Raw genomic sequence first — 23,929 nt, forward strand, 5'->3', positions numbered from 1 at the left:
GACATGAACCTGAACTTTGCAGGTTTGGTTTGCCTAACACTAATTATAAGTAGAGGATTACCTGTATTAGTATGTGTAAATTTGATTGGAGATAAGATTGGTGCCTGCCTTAATTCTCTCCCCCCTGAAGATATAATTTTTCCAGTGGGCCTGGGGACCCTGGAATGTTATAGAGCCCATCAAGTGGCTTGTTTGATTGTTGTCGCCATGGGTGGTAGAGGTGGAGATGAGGTTTTATTGGAGTTTGTATTGATGGTTTAACTTCTGTAAGCTGCCTACAGTCACCATGAGTGTGTGGAGCAGCCATAACATTTTTCTTTAAAAAAATAAAATAAAATATTTCTTTTACTTGTTCATGTCTGCACTTGACACAGCAAATTGTTTCTATTTCTGCCTGTCATTTCTTGGATTCTACAGCACTCTAATGCAAGGCAGCTAGAAAGTAATACGTTAAGATTATGTTAATTGGGTTTGTAGGCAAATCGTCTAAATCTGTCAAGTGTCATACTGCATTTCTATTATGGATTTCTTTCACCCTATCCCATTTCCCTATATAATTTGATTAGTGACTTTACAGGATTGTTTACCTTAATTTTATCATAGTTATATGATAATTGCATGTCTAAAAATTATAGACAATAAAAAATCATTTCACTACTACGTGCAAGAGGCACTTTGCAAAATATGACATGTTTGGGCTTAGAAATTATAGTACTGCATAAACTCTACCCCATACACATTTTTAGTCTCAGACAGACACATACACACACAAACATACATCTGATTTGAACTTGTTTCTTGCTGACTTCATAAACAGTCATTTCAGTCTTTGGGACAACCACATTTCCTTCTTTTGTTATCTTCCTGACTTAGCCTACAGTTTGGGATGCCTTATATAAGGGGTCCTCAACCCCTGGTCCATAGCATGCCAGAAACTGGGCCTTTCTGCAGAATGCAGGCAGTATATGAAACATGCCTTCTCTGGTCTACGGAAAAGCCTCTCTCCACAGAACCGGTCCTTGGTGCTCAAAAGCAGTGATGGACTGTTGCCCCCCCAGGGTGGGTGGGGGGTACGCAGTAGGGATAGTGTTCTGTCTGGGTCACTCCAGAAGCCAATACCAACCCAAAAAGAGAAGCCAGACACAATGGTAAAAGGCAAAGGCAGTTTTATAAAATTCAAGAAAAACACAGGTAACAGAAAATGTCCTTACAAACACGAAAATGCTGTATCTTCAGATATATCCACGAAGACAAAAGTCCATGCAGCAATACAGAATTCTTGCTGCCAAGCCGAGGCTGTAGATAGCAGACCTACACCTCCCACGGGTCTTCCAAAACTGCTGGGCCACAAGCCAGGAACAGAGACGCCGAGAAACAAGACAGGACAATGCAACTCCAAACTGATAACACTCCACATGGCTTCAAGGATTTGCCTGCCTTTTAAACCCTGCTAAGGAGGACCACACCCAAACCCAGCTGTTCCTAATTCAGTGCTGATAATACTTCTTTAATTGCTCCTTTCTTTGATCTGACCGTCTCTGTCGCATGTCAATGACGCTTGAGCTTCATCACCTAATTACTCCAAACTACTGGCTGGGGAGAGCCCCCACCCGGGGCTCTCATGCTGTTCTCCTTCATCCCATTCCTGATTTTTCTCTCCCCCGTCCGACTGTTCAGCCCCCTCCTCTTCGCTGTCATCCTCCTCCGAGCATGGAGCCAGCAGAGACACAGCTGGTCCCTGAGCAGCCTCAGGCTGAACCACAACAGATAGTAACTTTATTGATACTTAATAGTTTTTTATTGTCCTTCCTTCTCTAGTACCTTAGTATGATCCTTAATTACTTTTAAAATAGGAAATAATTAAATAGTATGTTTTTACCCATCAACGCTTTAATCATTTTAACCATTATCTAGAACTGAACTTTTATAGCAATTAAAGAAAATTGAGCTACTTGCCTAATCTGTTATCATACTGAACCTTGTGGGTTCAGTACAAATCCTTAAAATGTTACTGTGCTCCTCAACAAATAATTCTGTCTATCATTTGTCCTTTTTTGTGGCTATTCAAATAATGTGACTTAATCAACTGAAAAAGAGTCCAAGCACCTATTTGAAAACTTATCTTGGTCGGTAAGCCACACCCACCCAGTCACATGACCCAGTCACATGATTGTCGAGCCACTCCCACCTGGTCACATGGCCAGCAAGCCACTTCTACCCAGTGACATGACCATCAAGCCACAGCCACAAAATAAGCCACGCCCACAGTAGGGCAGTAAAAAATTTAGCAGCCCATCATTGCCCAAAATGGTGGGGATCACTGCCTTATTGTTTCCCATCCAAGTATTACTAAAGTCTGACTCTGCTTAGCTTCTGGACTTAGACAAAATTAGAATTGTGCCCCAATTTACCAGCTCAGATTAGAAAATAGCAGATTGTGAATTCAAGAAATGAAAGCCAGCTGTATAATTTTGGGCCAGTCCAGTCTTCCTCACAAGATTGTTGTGGGGAAAACAGGAGGAGGAAAGTATGTTGCATTATTTGTAAAATAATAACTAAAATCACTTGGAGAAAGCACTAAATGAGAATGTGAAATTTCAATGTGATGCACCAAATGCATCACATTTCAGAAGCCAATCAATGTGCAAATGTATACGTGAATCAGCATGAACCTTCCCAGGCTAAAAGGAAAATAGCAAATCAGCTACAAATGGCTTTTCTTAAGACTATTTTTTATATGAAGGGTTGAAGTGACTTTTCCATTTGTGATTTGTTCATCTTGAAATTGAGGGGCATTTTACCTTTTGGATTTCGTAGATGGCCAGCTGAGAAGCTGGTTCCCAGTGCCTCGATCTTATTTGCATAAAGGAGAATAAATTCTCGGTAAGAATTGTAAATCTAATCCTACGTAGCTTCTGCTCTGGCAATCTCACACTACTTACCAGAGCTTACAAAACTTTTGCCAGACCCATCCTCGAATACAGCTCATCTGTTTGGAACCCATATCGCATCTCAGACATTAACACCCTTGAAAATGTCCAAAGATACTTCACCAGAACAGCCCTTCACTCCTCCACTCGAAATAGAATACCCTATGAGACTAGATTCTCAATCCTGGGCCTAGAAAGTTTAGAACTAAGATGCCTTAAACAAGATCTAAGTATTGCCCACAAGATCATATGCTGCAATGTCCTGCCTGTCGGCGACTACTTCAGCTTCAACCACAACAACACAAGAGCACACAACAGGTTTAAACTTAATATTAACCACTACAAAATTGACTGTAGAAAATTTGACTTGTCGAAGCGTGGAACTCATTACCGGATTCCATAGTGTCATCCCCAAACCCCCAACACTTTACCCTTAGATTATCCACGGTTGAACTTTCCAGATTCCTAAGAGGTCAGTAAGGGTCTTCGGAGAGGGGCGGCATACAAATATAATAAATTGAATTGAATTGAATTGAATTGAAGGGACGAGTACAAGTGCACAAGTGCCTTCCGTCCCCTGTCCTATTGCCCTCCTATATTTCCTATACCTTTCTTCTATTCATATATCTCTTCTTCTATTCTTTCATTTATATGTTCTATTCCTATAACTTCTCTTCTGTTCTTTATTAGATATATTTTACTATGAGTATATCCTCTATGACCTTCATCATGTATTTTACTATGTGTATATCCACTAAAACCCTCATTGTGTATTGGACAAAATCAATAAATTAAAAAAAAATTAAAAAAGAAAGTTGTGGCTAGGCAGTTTGGAATATTATTATTATTATTATTATTATTATTATTATTATTATTATTATTATTATGTCAGTACAACACAGCAAACGAGATCACTATGCTGGATTTCGTATTTCATGACCAGTCGGGCGCTTCCCAAGCACCTAGGACTTCGTGATGTAGCGGCGAATTATGTTTGCCGATCCCTGTAAAGCGGCCTTTTGCAATTGACAGATGGAGATTTTGTCAATTCCGATGGTTTTCAAATGTCCGCTGAGATCCTTTAGCACTGCGCCCAGCGTGCCAAGTACCACTGGGACCACTTTCACTGGCTTATGCCAGAGTCGTTGCAGCTCGATTTTTAGATCTTCGTATTTCACTAATTTCTCTAGCTGTTTCTCCTCAATTCTGCTGTCTCCTGGGATTGCGATGTCAATGATCCATACTTTCTTTTTCTCCATGATCACAATGTCTGGTATGTTATGCTTCAGAATTTGGTCAGTCTGAAGTCAGAAGTCCCACAGTAGTTTTGCTTGCTCATTTTCGACCACTTTTCCCGGCTTATGATCCCACCAGTTTTTTTGCCACTGGTAAATGGTAGTTCCGGCACAAGTTCCAGTGGATCATCTGTGCCACAGCATCATGTCTATGCTTGTAGTCAGTCTGTGCGATCTTTTTGCAGCAGCTGAGTATGTGATCGATTGTTTCATCTGTTTCTTTGCAGAGTCTGCACTTTGGATCGTCTGTTGATTTTTCAATTTTGGCTTTGACAGCATTTGTTCTAATGGCCTGTTGTGCTGCCAGTATTAGTCCTTCTGTCTCCTTTTTGAGTGTTCCACTTGTAAGCCATGATAAGGTCTTTTCTTTATCCACTTTGCCTTCAATCTTCTCCAAAAACTGTCCATGCAATGCTTTGTTCCGCAAACTGTCCATATTATTATTATTATTATTATTATTATTATTATTATTATTATTGTTGTTGTTATTTTTTATTTTTTATTTTTTATATTATTATTATTATTATTATTATTATTATTATTATTATTAATTAGATTTGTATGCCGCCCCTCTCCATAGACTCGGAGATGTAGCTTGGCAGCAAAATAAATCAGCTGAAGAATGAGTATAACTCCCTAAGACTGAGATGATTAAACTGCAGCTAAACAGTGGCATTACCACACTTGTGCTATTCAGAAAGCCACAAAAAGAAATAAAGCTGGGGATGTGTGTGTGTGTGTGTGTATGTGTGAGGGAGGGAGAGAGAGAGAGAGAGTGAAAGAGAGAGATGAAAAATATGGAAAGTCATCTCTTCCATTGAAAAAGTGCTTATTGTGCAGTACAAAAGGCGCTGATTGCATATTTCCTCCTTTGACCTTCTGCTTTGCCTGCCAAGAATTCTTCCAGCACAGGCTGCAAACTTGTTTTCTCCTAGAGGCTTTCCAGCGCCTGGAAAACAACATTAGAATGTGGAGTGAGATTGGAGAGGTGGCATTCAGATCAAGAGCTAGAAATTATCTGTCTTAGGCTAATATATTGTATGATTTTTCATCCCCCTGCCTATAGAAATATTTCCCCAAACATAGCAACCCTCCCCACCTTCCTGTTCATAATCTCTCTGCAAAAGAACCTCATCAGCTGTTCTTTCAGGTCTCCGGCGGTGATAAAAAGCACCTTCCAGATGAGAGGATTAATGGGCTGTAGTTTTACAGGAGTTCCACTAGATGATGGTATAAATCTTCATAATGAGCAAGCCAAGATCAGCAGCTTAAACAGGAGTTTGGGAGGCCTGGGATTCTTACATGGGCATTGTTGACACTCTGAACCACATCCTCCCTTCCCTGTTTCATTAAAAGGCTGGAGCGCACAGCTACATCAACCGCAGAGATGTATGCAGCACACTTGGAAACATCATAATCTACGACAGAAGAAAGCCATAGAAAATGAACCGCCCAGACAACTTGCTTGATTTAAACATCAAATAAGAATCATGCCTGATTTATTCTGCAAATTAGGCCGTGCCAACGTCAACTCATTTGTTTAAATTGGCTTGCTAAATAGAGAGTAATTGTATAATTAGCCATAGATTCATTGCAGGATAACATAACCATTTGCATAACAGTGCAATGGGAAATTAGAACAGGGCCGTTAATGCACCTTCTGCTGACAGGCACGGAGGCAAAAGCCAGGACCCAAGAGGAGGAAAAACAGAGCTCAGTGCAAAATATCCAGCACTTTGCCTGACGCTTGTATTACAGGCGAGAGAATACCAATGTTTTAAAAAGCTTTTTTTTTCCATTCACTTCTGGAGATGCAGACTGTAACAGTACCATCACTAAGCAGGGGAAAATTTGGTACCCTGATCTGGCTCTGTTAAAAAGTGCTATTGCTAACATATTGTAAGCTGCCCTGGGTCTAAGGAGAAGGATGGCATTAAAAAATCGAATAAAAATATAAATTTCCTTTGAGTTCCTTAAATTGAACCTTATTTCTACACTACAGATAAGCAGAATGGGGTCCTTCTTAAAAACATGCTTCTAATCCATTATGACTGTCTCCAGCGATGTTGTAAATGATTGAATTGGATGTATGTGGATGTATGTATATGGTTTTTTTAGCATTTTTAAAATTAATTTTGTCTAATTCCTTTTTTAAAAAAAATTCTTCACACATATTGTCTGCATTTACAAATGTGGTACTCCGCCCCGAGTCACTTGGAGAAGTGTTCTGTCTGGGTCACTCCAGAAGCTATGACCAACCCAAAAAGATAAGCCAGACACACCGGTTGAATCCAAACACAGTTTTATAATGGTAAAGAGAAAAGAAGCCAACAGAAAATGTCCTTACAAGTCAGGAAAACACTGGAACTCCAAATAGATACATGAAGGCAATTGTTCATACAAAAACACAGGATCCTTGATGACAAACGAGGCTGTTGCTAACAGGCACAAACCTCCCACGGGTCTTCAAGACTGCTGGGCCATGAGCCAGGAACAAAACGCTGAGAGAAAAGGCAGATAACTCCAACTCCACTTTGATAACACTCCACGCTGCCGAAAGAGTTTGCCTGCCTTATAAATCCTTCCCTGCTAATGAGGACCACACCCAACCCTCTGGTGTTCCTCATTCAACGCTGATAATATCTCTTCAGTTGCTGCCTCCTTTGATCTATGCATCTCTGTCGCATGCTAATGATAGCTTCTGCTTCGTCATCCAATGACTCCAAAGACTCCAAAGAATCCAAGCTACTTGCTTGCGAGAGCCCTTCCCCAGGGCTCCCAGGCCTTTCTTCCTCGTCACATTCCTGACTGTAATCTCCCCTGTCTGGCTGCCAAGAACTCTCCTCTTCACTCTCAGTCTCCCCCGGGCATGGAGCCAGCAGAGACGCAGCTGGTCTTTGCTCTGACTCAGGCTGAACCACAACAGAGAAGGGGCGGCATAGAAGTCTATTTAATAAATAAATAAATTTATTTATTTATTAGATTTGTATGCCGCCCCTCTCCGGAGACTCGGGGCGGCTCACAGCATACAATTAAACAATTCTAATAAATTTAAAAAACATTTAAAAACCCCATTATTAAACCAGACATACACACAGACATACCATACATAAATAGTATAGGCCCGGAAGAGAGGGGGGGGGGAATGCCTCAATTCCCCCATGCCTGACGGCAGAGGTGAGTTTTAAGTAGTTTACGGAAAGCAAGGAGGGTGGGGGCAGTTCTAATCCCCGGGGGGAGCTGGTTCCAGAGAGTCGGGGCCGCCACAGAGAAGGCTCTTCCCCTGGGACCTGCCAGACGACATTGTTTCGTCAATGGGACCTGGAGAAGGCCAACTCTGTGGGACCTAATCGGTCACTGGGATTCGTTCGGCAAAGGCTGCAAAATGACTACTTTGGGCTTATGGTCAAATATAAAATTTGTTTTGGAGTTTTTTTATTATCTTCTGACCATGTGCAGAAGCTGAGTTTCTGGCACTGTGCATGTGATTGTCATCTTGTTTTCACTTTTTTCCCCTTTGGATTTTTCAGCACTGCGCATGTGCGCGGATGCTCATGAGGCAGGCCCACGTGGCAGCGAGGTAAGATAGAACCCACCCCTGCTTCATTCCTTTCAAGGTTGGTGAAATGAAACCCCAGATTGCTGTGGACAATATCATGACTCTGTAAACCACATGGAGAGGGCCAAAGCAATATCAATGCTGTTGCTATTGCGAAATAAGGTTGATGGTAATTGTGGTGATGAACAAAATAAAACACGGGTCAGATTAGCAATCTCCAGAAGCAAAAAAACATTCAAAGGATTTTGAAAAGCAATAGCGCCGAGGTGGCGCAGTGGGTAGAGTGCAGTACTGCAGGCCATTAAAGCTGACTGCTAGATCTGCAGGTCAGCGGTTCGTATCTCATCACCGGCTCAAGGTTGACTCAGCCTTCCATCCTTCTGAGGTGGGTAAAATGAGGAACCAGATTGTGGGGCAATATGCTGGCTCTGTTAAAAAAAGTGCTATTGCTAACATGTTGTAAGCCTCCCTGAGTCTAAGGGGAAGCGCAGCATTAAAAAAATAATAATTGAAAAATAAGTAAGTAAGTAAGTAAGTAAGTAAGTAAGTAAACAAACAAACAAACAAATAAATAAATATTGACTAAGTTAAATGAATTCCCCTGCAGAAGTCTGAAAAATGGAGTGTGTAAAAAACAACAACAACCCCAAATCTCTTTCTATTACTCCTTTAATTGTACTTCAGATGACACAATCAAGACCCCAACGAGGTAGGACACCTTGCATTTGTTCTAGATGAAATGGAATGATGTGGGAGAAGATGATATTTTTGATACCATTATCTGCACTATTTTAACTAGTACAGGTAGTCTTCAACTGACAACCACTCACTTAGTGACAGTTCAAAGTTACAATTGCACTGAAGGTATGATCACTTTTCACACTTATGACCATTGCAACGTCCCCGCAGTCATGTGATCAAAATTCAGATGCTTGGCAACTGGCCTGTATTTACAACAATTGGAGTGTCTTGGGGGTCATGTGATCGTATTTGCCACTTTCTCACAAGCAAAACCAATGGGGAAGCCATTTAACATCAGGAAAGATTGTAAAATGAAGCAAAATTCACTTAACAATGTAAATTTCAGGCTCAATTGTGATCATAAGCTGAGGACTACCTGAAATTTAAATGGTGCCCCAAACAACTAGAATGTATAGAAAAGAGAAGTTACACCAGAGGTGGGTTCCTCCTGGTTCGGATCAGGTCACCCAAACTGATGATGTCTGTGACCCACAGGTGGGGTGATGTCATGATAATGTCATGGAACTGGTTCAGATAATAATAATAATAATAATAATAATAATAATAATAATAATAATAATTTATTAGATTTTGAAGACTCTGAAGACTCGGGGCGGCTCACAACAATAATAAAAACAATATTATAGTAGAACAAATCTAATATTAAAAAACATATAAAACCCTATCATTATTTAAAAAAACAAACAACACATTCATGCCAAACATAAAACAAAGTATAAAAGAGCCTGGGGGAAAGGTGTCTCAACTCCCCAGGCCTGGCGGTATAAGTGAGTCTTGAGTAGTTTACGAAAGACAGGGAGGGTGGGGGCAATTCTAATCTCCGGGGGGAGTTGATTCCAGAGGGCCGGGGCCACCACAGAGAAGGCTCTTCCCCTGGAGGCTGTTGGGGCCTGGATGGGTGTCAACAAACTCAAACTCAACCCAGACAAGACGGAGTGGCTGTGGGTCTTGTCTCCCAAGGACAATTCTATCTGTCCGTCCATTACCCTTGGGGGGGGGAAACTACTGACCCCCTCAGAGAGGGTTTGCAACTTGGGCGTCCAGTTGGTGCCGGTCCATGGGTGCCACCATCATTTTTATTTTTTTTACCTTTTGAGCTTGCACAGAAGCCAAGTTTCTGGGACTGAGCATACATTACCATCTTGTTCTGGGATTTTTTGGGGGGTAGGGGAGGATTTTTGGCACTGAGCATCTGCTTTGCACGTCTGCGCCAAGGCGCAGCCACCCGGCACAGGAGGAAGCGAGCCGGCAGTGAGGTAAGTTAGAACCCACTCGAGTGACACGTTCCAAAAAAACCCACTCTCATCCTGAGTGCTTTTTAGACCAGTTTGTCCATGGTGTTCCAGGACAGCCTGAAATAAAAGCTAATTACCTGCCCCTCCTCTCACAAAGGCCCATTATGTGACTGGGGGGTTGTATCTGCCGTACACCTTTAATTGCTCCTATCCCTTTTTTGGGTTGGTTTGACTCTAAATTGGATTATGAAAATCTGGTTTAAGTTGAGATGCTTTGGCATCAGCTTGCAAGGTCTAGATTTGAGATTGCCGTGTCCTCCCCTTGCACAATTTTTTTGCTAAAGTTATTTCCCAATATTCTGCTCTGGAGGGCTGATTGCTAGTCACATTTCTTTCTATGACAGGAATCTGACGTAAGACTTTATTTACATTTACACCTACATCTAATTTACATACCTATATCTTCTTATATTGGGAGTACAGTGATCCCTCGAGTATCGCGAGGGTTCCGTTCCAAGACCCCTCGCGAGAATCGATTTTTCGCGATGTAGGGTTGCGGAAGTAAAAACACCATCTGCTCATGCGCGCCCTTTTTTTCATGGCCGCACATGCGCAGATGGTGGAGTTTGCATGGGCGGCGGGCGGCACCCAGGGAAGGTTCCTTCGGCCGCCCAGCAGCTGATCTGCTCCGCAGCGCGGCAGCAGCGAGGAGCCGAAGATGGGGTTTCCCCGTTGCCCAGGCAAAGGGGAAACCCCATCTTCGGCTCCTCGCTGCTGCCGCGCTGCAGAGCAGATCAGCTGCTGGGCGGCCGAAGGAACCTTCCCTGGGTCTTCCCGCCGCCCAGGCAAAGGGGAAACCCCAAGATCGCTTGCTGCTTGCCGCTTGCCCATCACCCGCCCGCCCGGCTGCTCGCTTGCCGCTTGCCCGTCACCCGCCCACCCAGCCGCTCGCTTGCCGCTTGCCCATTCACCCGCCCGGCTGCTCGCTTGCCGTTTGCCCGTTCACCCGCCCGCCCGGCTGCTCGCTTGCCGCTCGAGAGCAAGAGGGGGAGAGATAGAGAAAGAGAGAGAAGGAAAGAAAGAGATGAGAGAGGGAGGAAGAGAGTGTGAGAGAGGAAGAAGCAAGATAGAGAAAGAGAGAGAGAAAGAAAGATGAGAAAGGAAAGGAGTGACGTCATCGGGTGGAAAAATCACGATATAGCGTTTCGCGAAGATTGAGATCGCGAAAATCGAGGGATCACTGTACTGTATATACTTTCACAGGTTTGTGTGAGTTCCCAATTCATCTACTCTTCTTTTCAGATTTCTTTTTTAAAGTCCACCACTAAACCTGAGGGACTGGAAAAATGATGAAACAATGCACAGGTGAACTTATTTTTTTTTTTAAAGAGCAAACAGACAGACCAGCAGAAAAGTAGGTAATTTGGAGGAAAAATAAATATCCTGTTGGGTTTTGAACTAAGGACATTCTGCATGTAAGGGAAGTGTAATAACCATTATGCTAGCAAAGAAGACTTGTTATAGCAGACTTTTCAGCAATTGTTTATTTATTCATCACATTTCTACACTGCTGATCTCACCTAAATGACTCTGGGCGGGTTACAATACGTTATTCAAGTAAAACAGAGAAATGCAGCAAAGGATTATTCCTGCCTCTGTGAAGGCACACCAATCAAATGCAGAGCTGACCAGGAGAAAAGTAAAACACGACACAGGCAACTGGTACAGCAAGGGCTGAGCTGACAGGAGCAAGAAAGCAGTGCTATGAAACCGGAGCAGAAGGAGATGTCCAGAGATCGCAAAAATGAATGCATGGCAACATTATCTGTTCCTGCCCTTGAAAAATGGTCACACGCCTATATCAGCAACAGCACAACCTAGCAGTGAAGATATTTATTTATTTATTTATTTAATTTAATTTATTTATTTTGTCCAATACACAGTGAGGGTTTTAGTGGGTATATATCTATATACACATAGTAAAATACATGATGAAGGTTATAGAGGAGATACTCATAGTAAAATATATCTAAGAAATAATAGAAAAGAAGGTATAGTAATAGAACATATCAATGAAAGAATAGAAGAAGAGATATAGGAATAGAAGAAAGGTATAGGAGATATAGGAGAGCAATAGGAGAGGGGACGGAAGGCACTCTAGTGCACAAGCAGAATAAATCCCGGACATAAATTGTTTCAACTCCTACCCTCAAAACGATGTGATAGAGACCTAACTGCACCCCAAACAACTAGCCACAAGAACATTTTTTCCCCTGAACTCCATCACTCTGCTAAACATATAATTCCCTCACCACTGTCAAACTATTCACTAAGGCTACATTACTATTACTATTGGTATTCTCATCTTTCCTATCACCTATCTCCTCCCATTTATGATTGTATGACTGTTACTTGTTACTTATATCCTTACGATTTATATTGATATTGATTGTTTTCTGATTGCTTATTTGTATCCTGTGACAATCACTAAGAGGCGTACTTCATGATTCTTGACAAATGTATCTTTTTATATACACTGAGAGCATATGTACCAAAGGCAAATTCCTCGTTTGTCTAATCATACTTGGTCAATAAAGAATTCTATTCTATTCTATTCTGTTCTGTTCTATTATTCTATTCTATTCTATTCTGTTCATCTAGGTCCTGTGTTGGCTACCTTGATGAAGAAGGGATTTTATTTGTTTCACAAACCTGAATCCATATGACATATAGAAAATGCGAATTGATACAAATGATTTGTCCCAGTTCATCTTAGTTAGTATTATTTTAATAGCTAAGCCCCATTACTCATAACTATGGTTAGTTCTTGACTATCTAGATATGTGATAATGAACACTAGAAACATTAAGATAGTTAGGAACTATTGATGGAAACACCAGAGCCTACAAAACTTTTGCCAGACCCATCCTTGAATACAGTTCATCTTTCTGGAACCCATACCACATCTCGGACATCAGCACCCTTGAAAATGTCCAAAGATACTTCACCAGAAGAGCCCTTCACTCCTCCACTCGAAACAGAATACCCTACGAAAGCAGACTATCAATCCTAGGTCTAGAAAGCTTAGAACTACGTCGCCTAAAACACGATCTAAGTATTGCCCACAAGATCATATGCTGCAACGTTCTACCTATCAATGACTACTTCAGCATCAATCGCAACAACACAAGAGCACGCAACAGATTCAAAATTAATATTAACCGCTCCAAACTTGACTGTAAAAAATATGACTTCAGCAACCGAGTTGTCGAAGCGTGGAACTCATTACCTGACTCAGTAGTGTCAACCCCTAACTCCCAACATTTTTCCCTTAGACTATCCATGATTGACCTCTCCAGGTTCCTTAGAGGTCAGTAAGGGGCGTGCATAAGTGCACCAGTGTGCCTTCCGTCCCCTGTCCAATTGTCTCTCCTTATCTCATTTATCTTTTCTTCCTTTCAAATATGTTCACCTATACAGTACTTTTATATCTTTTCTTCTATTCTTTTCTTTATTTATATTATTACATATCTATTCTCTTCAATGTGTATTATGTATTGGACAAAATAAATAAATAAATACATAAAAATTAAATAAAACCTCATATCCCCTGTCCCCTTGCCTGAGTCTTGTAACTGGCATACGAGGCATAACTCACTAATTGTTTGACACCTATAGGATGTCTAGATCAAAAGATGGGGCCTATTCAGCAGTGACCCCATTCTTTGGGAATCTTTGCTTCATGAAATATAAGGCAATTACAGCCTCCCTTCATCTCCATTCTGAAAGCTGTTTTGGAATGAGAATGATCCCAAAATATGTGTGTGTGTGTGTGTGTGTGTGTGTTTGGGTGTGTAAAAAGAAGAATAAATATCTTTGGGAATACTAACAGTTGCATTGGTAATATTAAAAGTTGCAGGTGATTATTTACTTATTACCATCCATCATAATGTGTCCACAGATTTGCACATGTAGAAAATGAGTCAGGATTATTTAGGTTCCTGTATGATTGTGGAAAAGGCTACTTTATGAAATTTACTGTAACTTGTCCAGGTTATTGCAGTTGACAACTAATCTGGCTTTCTTACCTATTAGTTGTCAAAGTACAGTAACTGATTTGCATATTAGTTCTTGTATAACAGCTTAGAAAAAAGAAATAGCAGCTGCTAGTGGAATGTAATAAATTATAGAAGAATGCAAAGGATGATTTAACAAGTTAATAAATTATATTTGGCATTCAGGGCTGATTTGAGAAAGTTATACACATCACTGAAGCAACTTGTTCTTGAAAGAGCACCATGTAATTGCAAAATCCCATTGGTTTCAAGGGATCAAGCTTCACCTTTCTTTAAAAAAAGGGTCAAGAAATGAATAGAGGGTGGAAAAGTTAAAGAGATAAAGATGATGGCATAAGGAAAAAAATAATGCAAGGATTTCAGGAGGGTTTGATGTAATAGAAGGTAGGATAGATGGCAAGGCAGAATTTTGGGAGTAGAAAGAAGGTTTCGGGGTTACAGTTAAACATTCATGGTATATTTAATTCTGAGGGGTCTAAAGAGGTAGGTGTGATTGATTTTAAAACAGTTTTTAGTCATTTTCTGGATAGGTTGCTATCTCAAAGCAGGTGATCCCAGGCTATCAAGCACAGGCCAATACAATCTGAATGTAAAAGCAAAGAACAAAACCAAACACGTAGTCTTACAATTTTATTAAAGTGCAATAGGGAATAAAACAGAAGTGGCATCAGAGTTAGGTCAGTTTTCAAGAATGGACTTTCAAAAGACAAGACATCTCTGTGAGAAAACCCGCCCCACCTCTGGTAATATCTCTTACTGGTGTCAGGAGAATGAAGTTTTCACTGCTAATTGAATACACTAAAATTAATGCAAGCGGTTCTTCAGACAATTCCATCTGTCTGTCCATCACCCTGGGGGGGGGGATTATTGACCCCCTCAGAGAGGGTCCTTGATCCACAGCTGACTTTAGAACAACACCTTTTGGCTGGGCGAGGAGGGCATTTCCAGGTTTGCCTGGTGCAACTGTTGCGGTCCTAATTGGACAGGGAGTCCCTGCTCACAGTCACTCATGCCCTTATCAACTCGAGGTTCGACTACTTCAATGCTCTCTACATGGGGCAGTCTCTGAAGAGTTTTTGGAAACTCCAGATCATGCAGAATGCGGCCGTGCAAGCAGTCATGGGTCTTTTCAGATACAGCCATGTTTCATCAACACTCCGCGGCCTACATTGGTTGCCGATTAGTTTACGGACACAATTCAAAATATTGGTGATGACCTATAAAGCCCTACATGGCATCAGACCAGAATTACTTACAGGACTGCCTTCTGCCACATACATCCCAGCGGCTGATTAGGTCCCACATAGTTGGCCTTCTCCGGGTCCCGTCGACCAAACAATGTTGTCTGTGGTGGCCCCGGCCCTCTGGAATCAACTCCCCCCAGAGATTCAAACTCAACCCTGATAAGACGGAGTAGCTGTGGGTTTTGCCTCCCAAGGACAATTCCATCTGTCCATCCATCACCCTGGAGGGGAATTATTGACCCCCTCAGAGAGGGCCTGCAACTTGGGCATCCTCCTCGATCCACATCTTACATTAGAGAACCATCTTTCAGCTGTGGCGAGTGGGGCATTTGTCCAGGTTTGCCTGGTGCACCAGTTGCGGCCCTATCTGGACCGGGACTCACTGCTCACAGTCACTCATGCCCTCATCACCTTGATGTTCGACTACTGTAATGCTCTCTACATGGGGCTACCTCTGAAGAGTGTTCGGAAACTTCAGATTGTGCAGAATGCAGCTGCGAGAGGAATCATGGGCTTCCCTAGGTATGCCCATGTCACACCAACACTCCGCAGTCCGCATTGGTTGCCTACTAAGAGGTATGGCAGGAGCCTATTAATTCTATCAGCTCCTGTTCTCGGAGATAGCTTGCCCCCGAAGCAAGGATAGGCAGGGTTACTGAAGGTTGATGGTAATCCCAGCTGCTTAGCTAAAGCAGACAGGTGGCATTAACATAGGAAGATGCTGTAGGCAAATGATCACTTTAGTGGCAATGGAAAAATATGATTTCATACTTTGCAGGAGAAGACAATGTTTTATTTTCTTCCCAATAGATAGATAATAGAAATTAATTGAAGTAAAGGGCTCCTTGGATTAGATGACATTTAACATGCCACCAGGGAAATGCTGAATATCTTTCAGAATATGGGCAGTATTTATGATGGGGTTAGACTAAAACCTTTGTGATGTCTAGATCCTGATGTTACCATATAAGAAAAGAAAATCTAAAGCTGCAAAGACAGAATTATGGTGAGAACATGGAAAGTAAGAAGCATAAATATAGAAAAGTACAACATTATGAAAAATAAGTTGAAGTGATAACATATTGATATCTTAAGCATCAATGAATTGAAATGGACTGAAATTGGACATAAGTAATCAGAAGATCACACTCCTTACATATAAAGACACAAACAAGACAAAAACCAAAAGGTTGGTGTTACTTTCACAGACAGGAATATGACAATTATCCTTATATATGTTCCAGATATGGAAACTAATTACCAAAGTTGGAAATACTGTAGTAAGAAAGAAAATGCAATTAGGCACAATGGCCTAAGAAATCAAAATGAAGTGGGAGAATGATTTACAGTTTTTGCCAATGTCTTTGCAAATTGAATTCTTGGCATCTTCATGTATGGCTGGAAACCCCACAATGTCCAGAAGCTTTACAGAAACCTTGCAGTTCAAATAAGCTTTACAATATAGATTTTCCTATGAACTGGCCTTCAGGTAGATTCAGAAATGGATCTCATACACTCAATGACCATGGAAGGATTTCATTCTCTTATAAACAGATTCCTGCCATCAGGTATTTCTCTAGCAAAATCAAACAGCCCACCCCCCTTTTAACCATGAAAATATTGTTATGGCTTCAGTATGTTAGTCTTTGTAAGCCTGGCTTATAGAATATTTGTACTCTTAAAAAAATAATAGAAAAACTCAAAGAAATGGCAGCCTTATCAAGGCTACATGTAAACAAAGTGCACCGACATCATCTAACTTTGCCACCCATTATTTATTTAAAGAGTAAAAAAAAAAAGAATCAAAATCTGAAAATCACTCCTGGTGAGACTGAAAGCTTAGAAGGACACACACACATTGTAGATAGCAAAGAGTGGAATGAAAATAACTTAAGAATGTTTGGAGGTAAGTCTATGATGTCAGTTCTGCATTGTCCTCTCATTTTCTTTCAGGGTTTAGTGAACATGTGATTCTTACACTGATGCAGTTAACCCCTTTATATGAAAACTGATAAGAAAGCTGTCTTTCCATCTGCAGCCACACTCAGTAGCTCAAGGTCATCTGAAAATGGGAGATTTTGGATTTATAAATATCTCTGATGGAGCTGCATATCTTTACAATAGAAGGTTAAGACATCAAACCCCAGGAGGGATTCAGTTCTTTGAAAATGACATGTGGCTCAAAGATTTGCTTGAATATCTTTCTAGTAACAACTTGGGATTTAACTATTTCATAGAATTTTGTAGCACCGGAGATTACTTTATTTCATTGCATAAATAACACAGATCTTTTGTACATTTTCCATTTCTGCCTTTAAGCTCTGAGAACTGTAGCAGATTTGGGACTGCTGACTATATATATACAAGGCAAAGGTTGCAGGTTCAAGTCCCAGTGGGTATGGTTAGCTGATGAGGCCAAAATAAGGCCGAAATAGATCTATCCTAGTCTCCCTTAATTTTCAAATTCAGCAAAAAAACATGTCACACACACACACACATATATATATGTTTTCGTAGATTTTCACGGGTACAGGTATGACGGTCTTGGTATATTCGGGTTTCTTCCCATGTAGAATTTGGAAATTTCTGGCGACGTTTCGACGAGGTCCCACTTGTCATCTTCAGGCTGGTGTTTCTGTCCTTGTTCTAGGGCGAACACAGCGAGACCTGAGCTGCCTTCCTTCTATAAATACTGGTGGCTGGGTGTGGTTTGATAGCTCAGCAATTGCCTGCTGTGTAGAAACTTCCTGGTGAGTCAGTAACACTTGGGGTTGTTGATGTGACTGAGGTATGCTGATTAGTTAATGGTTGTGGATTAGTTGGAGCTTGCAGGCTATTTGATTGTTTTGCAATGTGTGTTCTGAGTCTGGTTTCAGTATCATCCCGCTTGTTCATATTTTGGGGATGTTTTTCTATCCCAATATATATATATATATATATATATATATATATATATATATATATATATATATATATATATATATATATATATATATATATTTGATTAAAAGTGCGTAGCATAGCACAATAAGAAGACCTAAATTTCTCATACAACTCTCCCATTAAATGTCACACTTTAAAAACAACTATCTTGACTCCCTGGTTATAATCAAATGGCATTTCATATCCAGCTCACAATTTCTAATATTTCTTGAACTCTGTGATATTATGCCAAGGCTCAGAAGCTGTCAAAGGGAAAAAAAGCAACAGCCCACCATCATATTTAAAAGCAGTTATTGGGACAGACTTTAAAGGCAGTGGACTAAGACAATTCAGAAACAATTGCTTATGTGATCGTTGGAGGATTTGTCCCTGTCAAACAGTTAATATTGCTCTAATACATGAAGTAGGCCATATAAGACCACAATAATGAAAAATGTCAGGAAAGACAATATCAATTGTTATTCAACATCCACATCAAAAGATTACTTTTTTGTCAGTAGCTTTCAAAAAAATGTATTTTCCATCAGATCTGATTGCGTTCCTCTTTGAAGTGCTCCATCCTCCCAGTAGATTTAATGTGACATCCAGGCACTTTTTAGTCTCTGGGCCTCTGAGGCGATTCAGAGAGGCACAACAAGTCATCACAGGTTTATCCTCAAAGGCTGACATTGTCTGTCTGATTTATTGTAACTTTAAGAATCATCTCCAGCAAAGCATGAGCCTTCCTTCCCCATCCCAGCTCCTGACTTTTATCAGTTCATTGGTATGCAGCCTGTATGTCCTAGAACAGAGAGCCCTATAGCCATTCATGGAAAATGCATTACCTGCTACTAATCCTTTTTATCTGTAAAGCCGGTATTTTTTATGTATAAGTCATTTTGGGTTATCATAAAATATACATAATTCTCTCTTCTCCATCCTCTCTGGCCAAAAAAGAAAAAAAAAAAAAGCTCAAAGAAAAAAAACAAAGAAAAAGAAAAAAGCGACAAAAATGAAAAGGGAATTCATAATGTGATGCGCTGGTGGCGACCTTATCACGAACGTTTCTAAATAAACAGCTCTTTAGGTAAACATGGAGGGATGTAAATCCATGATTACTTTCAGTTGGGGATTGGAACTCTTTCTCTCTCTCTCTCTTTGTCTGTCTGCCTGACAGTCTGTCTCTCTGAGAGAGAGAGAGAGAAAGAGAGAGAGAAAAAATGAGAGAGAACTAAACCTAGGTTTAGAAAGCTTAGAACTACATTGCCTTAAACACAAGCTAAGCATAGCTCATAAAATCATCTGCTATAATATAAAGCTCTTCATGGCATTGGACCAGAATATCTCTGGGACCGCCTTCTGCCCCCTGAATCCCAGCGACCAATTAGGTCCCACAGAGTTGGCCTTCTCTGGGTCCCGTCGACTAAAAAATGTCGTCTGGTGGGTCCCAGGGGAAGAGCCTTCTCTGTGGTAGCCCCAACTCTCTGGAACCAGGTCCCCCTGGAGATTAGAACTGCCCCCACCCTCCTTGTCTTCCGTAAACTCCTTAAAATTCACCTCTGCCATCAGGCATGGGGGAATTGAGGCATTCCCCCCTCCCCTGGGCCTATACAATTTATGTATGGTATGTCTGTGTGTATGTCTGGTTTAATAATGGGTTTTTAATTTTTTAAAAAATTTATTAGATTTGTTGTGAATTGTTTTATTGTATGTTGTGAGCCCCCCCGAGTCTACGGAGAGGGGCGGCATACAAATCTAATGAATAAATAAATAAATAAATAAATAAATAAAATAAAATAATGTGCATCCTGTCATCAACTACTTCAGCTTCAACCACAACAACACATGAGCACACAACAGATATAAACTTAAAGCAAACCACTCCAAACTCGACTGCAGGAAATACGACTTTAGTAACCGAGTAGTTAATGCATGGAACTCACTACCTGACTCTATAGTATCATCACCTAAACCCTCAAAACTCTACCCTTAGACTATCCTCTGTTGATCTCTCCCGATTCCTAACAGGTCAGTAAGGGGCGAGCATAAATGCACCAGTGTCCCATACCATCTCCTGTCCTAATATTTCTCTCTTACTACTATCATGTACATAAACATTGTTATAGCTTTGTATACTACCAATACGTACTTGACAAAACAAACGAACAAACAAAATAAAATAAAAATAAAGGCCTGGATCAATTTGTAGCAATTTAAAATGAATGACCTCATTAATTGAAAAGGAAATAAGAACCTACAATTTCTAGTCTGTTTTTTTTTTTTACTAACATAGGTACCAAGAGTATTCCGAATGTGTGTGTTAAAAACAGTCAAGATGGCTGCCACTACAGGACAATTGAAGCCTTACTCCTTTTTTATGTGCTGTGTACATGCCACAGATGTCATTTAGACTTTCTTGGATGGCCCCAAAAGGCAGGTAGATGGAGATTTAATTAGCCCTTAAAAATAAACAAAGCCATAATTATAATAGTATAGGAAATCATTTCAATAGCTAAAACTGCCTGGGAGAGTTCCTGCATCTGTGTAAATTCTCGATAAGAGAAAGTCCCCTTCACGGTGTCTTCTTTCTTCTTTCAGTGGAATATCAATGCTGGTGGCAACATTACATCTGTGCAGCCTTTCAAGCTACAGGTTGCCTCTCCGAATCAAGAGTCAGGCTGACTCTTATTATCACTATGGAGGGATAATAAAGTCTTTCAGGCTGCAGGTAGCAAGATGGCATGCTTTAAAACTGCCACTCCATCTCTTTTCTCTGAACATAAAAATATCCCCGGTTCATTGGGGAGCAGGTCAGCCCGAAGCCATTTTCCTGTCAGGCTTAGTTGGAAGAATGTCTGCGACAGAAAAGAATTCAAATACAGCTAGCCTTCCCCTGGCTTACTGAAGTGACACTGGCCAGCAATGGCCCTGTTTTTATTTTTTTTATTTTTTCAGTACATGGATTCTTGTCTGTAGCTTATTATCCCAAGGAATTCTTGAGGAAGTTTTAATGAAGTGATATATTCTTAAAATAAGTCAGACAAGAGATGCAGAGGCTCGAAGTGGGTCATAGATTTAGGCACTTCTTTTACTTACTCATATTCAAATTATATTTCACTCTTCTTTGGTTCCTTTCTCTGTTTGGTCATGTTTTATTTTTATTATGGCTAGGGGCTTTAAAAGTTGGAAATGATCTAGGCCTAGAATATAAGGAACAGGCAAGCTGGGACTTCAGAAGGAGGTAGCAGAATTACTAAGTTTTGTTTTATACGAGTGGGAAATGGGAATACTTCAGAATTATGACGTGCCTATGAATTAGCTGGCTTCTGACTCTGGCTTGCTCTGAGAGAAACAAACCAGAATACCTGGTTTATAATGATATACTAAGCAAACCACAGATGGCAGGAAGTGGCAGCCACAGTAACCTCAGTACGGCGAATGAGATCTTTTGGATATCCCTTTCTGTTTCTTCTGACTATGGTCTGGTACTGAGCAAATGGTTAGTATGGCTTCTGCTTTGATAATGTGATAGTATTTTTATTTATTTATTTATTTATTTATTTATTTATTATTTATTTATTAGAGTTGGAAGGGATCTTGTGGGTCATCTAGTCCAGCCACCTGCTACTGCAGGAGACCCTATATCACTCCAGACAAATAACAGTCCAATCTTTTCTTGAAAGTCTCTAGTGTTGGAGCATTCACCACCTCTGCTGGCAAGTCGTTCCACTGGTTGATTGCTCTCACCATCAGAAAGTTCTTCCTTATTTCCAGGTTGAATCTCTCTTTGGTCAGCTTCCATCCATTGCTCCTTGTCTGGCCTTCTGGTGCTTTGGAAAACAATGTAACTCCCTCCTCTCTCTGGCAGCCCCTCAAGTATCTGAAGACTTCTCTCATGTCTCCCCTGGACCTCCTCTTTGCTAGACTATCCATGTCCAGTTCCTGCAACTTTTCTTTGTATGTTTTAGTCTCTAATCCCTTTATCATTTTGGTTGCTCTCTTCTGCACTTTCTCTAGAGTTTCAATTAGTAGTAATTGAATTGCACTTCAAATAGTAATTTGAAGTACATTATAAAGTTCATCAAAGAAGAGAGGCATTTTGAAAACACAGCAACTCTAAGTTGTGGTTCCTTAAAAAGACTGGGTTTTGAATTCATGATCATATATGATCATGAAGATAAAATACAGGAAATAGTATAAGGGCAGACTAGATGGACCATGAGGTCTTTTTCTGCCGTCAGTCTTCTATGTTTCTATGTTTCTATATCTTAAGATGCATGAAAACATGCTGGAAAAGTAGTTTGTTATGTCTCCTTTAGAGAGAAAAGCAAAGTAGTAGTTTCGATTTAATGTCACACGCCTTGTTTTCTAAACTAGACAAAGCCAAGAACATTACATAAATAATTAACTCACTGCCTTCATTTCATCCTCATTCCATGAATGAGAAAGGCTTCAGTCCCCCCTGAGCTATAGTGGCCTTCTCTCCTGTATTCCAATGCCATCCAAAGGCACCCTCAAGCAGTATAATCTCTGTTAACCTTTGCTCCTGATTACCCTGGTGCACAGGTGTATGTGTGTATGTCAAGGGGAGGCAAGTGATAAAAGTGGCATTTATTTACTTATTAAAAAATTTATGGAGCTGCCAAACTCAACCAAGGTGATCCTGGATGGTTTACAAAAAGAAATGCAACCAAGTCTAACAAAAACATAACAAAAAACAGAAATATATGAGCAGTGGTGGTAGTCCAGAATGCCATGACTGAAAAACCCATGTGTCTTGTGTATGTCTTGACAGCTTTGTACAATTCTGGTGTATGTTTCACCTTTTTGGTATGTCTGTTGTGAAGTTACATATATGTACAAATGAGGCGGACCTTGATCATAATGTAAGAATGCTGCTTTTGTTATTGTGATGAAAGCCTCTGATGCATCTTCCTAAAGCTTGATTTAAATGGTTCCACAACTCCGTGTAGGTGTTGACGCGTAACTGCACTGCAAAGGGGTTGATGGGCAAATCTAGGTTGCAGATGATTGCAGATGGGCTAATAGGGACACCTACCAAATCTCAATTACATGTTGTATGGAGATGCTTGTCCTGCATGCTGTAACTTCTTATTGGGAGGCTTTGTTCTTTGAGCACCCCATAGCCAGAATGTTAACATTCTCAGAAGCATCAGTGCAACAGCTATGCAATCTTTGGAAACTTAAGTCATAAGAACATAAGTAGAGCCATGCTGAATCAGGCCAAAGCCCATCGAGTCCAGCATTCTATGTCACACAGTGGCCCACCAATTGTACATGGGGATCTTGAGCAGAAAGAGAAGGCAAAACCTTCCTTTTATCTTGACCCCCAACAAATGGTACCCAAGAGAATTCTGCCTGCCTCAACCAACAAAGAGGTGGCACATGGACATCCATTTCCATAACCACCGATACACTTGGCATCCATTAATCTGTCTAATCCTGTCTTGAAGCTATCAAGGCTGACAGCTGTTATGACCTCTTCTGGAAGGGAATTCCATAAACCAACGACCCTCTGGGTGAAGAAATATTTCTCTTTATTTGTCCTCGCTTTATTACCTATGAGCTTTAGGGAGTGCCCCCTCATCCTAGTATTGTGTGATAGAGAAAAGAATTTTTCTCTATCCACCTTTTCTATCCCATGCATGATTTCCACTGACGTGCAGTGATGCAGAAGTCAAGTCACGGATTTAGCAGGAAGTCAAGTGGCAGAGACTTGGAACGGAAACAAGAGGCAGAAGATGGATTGGCAACAAGGACCACAAATTTTCAGGAAGCTTTCTACTCGTTCACGGATAGGTGAATATCATTTCATCGTAGCAGTGAAGAAAGGCTTTAAGATGTGATGGCTGCAACACTTTGGGCATCTTATCTGTTGCTTGCTT

The sequence above is a fragment of the Erythrolamprus reginae genome, chromosome 2 (genome assembly GCF_031021105.1).
Source record: "Erythrolamprus reginae isolate rEryReg1 chromosome 2, rEryReg1.hap1, whole genome shotgun sequence".
NCBI lineage: Eukaryota > Metazoa > Chordata > Lepidosauria > Squamata > Dipsadidae > Erythrolamprus > Erythrolamprus reginae.